This window comes from Pseudophryne corroboree, chromosome 6, assembly GCF_028390025.1.
Source record: "Pseudophryne corroboree isolate aPseCor3 chromosome 6, aPseCor3.hap2, whole genome shotgun sequence".
Lineage (NCBI taxonomy): Eukaryota > Metazoa > Chordata > Amphibia > Anura > Myobatrachidae > Pseudophryne > Pseudophryne corroboree.
The window spans coordinates 772,389,003-772,390,507 of NC_086449.1; positions in this window are offsets into that span (position 1 = coordinate 772,389,003).

Genomic DNA, 1,505 nt, shown 5'->3' on the forward strand with positions numbered 1-1,505 from the left:
ACATCGAATGTTCCGATGTGATGGTAGTTAACCATCACATTAAAAGCATTCGATGGTAAAATCATCGCGATGTTTGCGCATGCACAATTTTCTTAGTTCGCGCATGCGCAATAGGCCGCACAGTTGCTTAATGGGGGCGAGCTAGAGGTGGGACTGAGGGAGGGGCCCAGACCAGAGACAGGCTATTACAAGAGGAGGCAGAGCGGCTTCAGCACTGGACACAGCCACCGTTACAGTAACCTATTAGGGCTAAAACACACTACCCGGCTTTTGCCGGCCGGGAAAAAGCCGGACGGCTTTTTCCCGTGCCGGCATTGTAGTTAACAGTGTGAGGAGTAGGGTCCCTTCACACTGCATGGCCCCGGCCCAGCTGCCGGGTTGCAGCCGGGTCTCACCACTGGAAGGTCCGGCCGCCGGGCCGTCTTTGCAGCCAGTAAACCATGTGTGTGAAGGGGAGCTTTCACACACAACGTTTTTTTCTGAAGCCGTGTCTGATGCTGCGCATGCGCACAGCATCACACACGGCTCAAAGCCGTCCTGTGTGACAGACTCTGCCGGTTTCTCCCGGATGGCAAAAAGCCGGACAAAGTTTGTCCGGCTTTTTGCCATCCGGGAGAAACCGGCCAGTGTGTTACAGCCCTAAGTGATGCCGCTGCCAGTTATCTGAACATTGAGTAGCGTGATATTACAGCCAGGCTCCTCATTGCTGCTGCTGCAGTGGTAAGAGCTGTGCTCTTATTGGTTCTCACAGTGTCAGAGAGCCAATTACAGCAAGCAATCTGCTCTGTTGCCTAGCAGCAGCCTGGGAGAGGGGAGGCACCGAGCACGTCACGTTGGAGGCACAGAGACAACCTCCAATAAGTCACCAAGATGTTTCCCCGATGCAGGGACGGCAGCAATACAGGAGCAGAGGCAGCGCAGCCTCCAGTATTTGAATAAGCTAACCATGGGAACACCATCAAATTCTTACCATTCAATGGCGGCAAACATCGGAATGCCGCCATCGAATGGTAAAAACACTAACATCAGAACAAAACCATCGCGAATCGATGTCCATCCCTAGTTCCACCTACTCCAGAATGACTTCGATCACCTGCGCCAATAGATCGGAGCACAAGGGGGGTTTCCAAGTACTCGGGACCCCCCCCCCCCCCCCCCCCGTGCGTGCGCGTATGCCCTGTGGCTTACCATGATTTTCGGGGGTGCTGTGATGGGGGAGCTAGGGGTTTTCATGAATGTTGGGGGTGCCTGGGGGGGGGGGGGGGTGGCGCGATGGGGGGGGGGGCTCATAGGAGCCTTGAGGGGAGAAGAGACAGAAGAAGAAAAGGGAGCTGATGAAGGGGAGGATGATGGTGGGAGAGATAGGGAGCACAGGAAGCAGGAGTTATCTGAAGCGGGTGCGGGTGGAGCTCCAGCCAGTGGGCAGCAGCGTCTGCACATGTCACGGTGAGACAGTATACCCCACCTTGTTTGAAATGTGAGTGGGTGGTCAGTGAGGGGAGAGG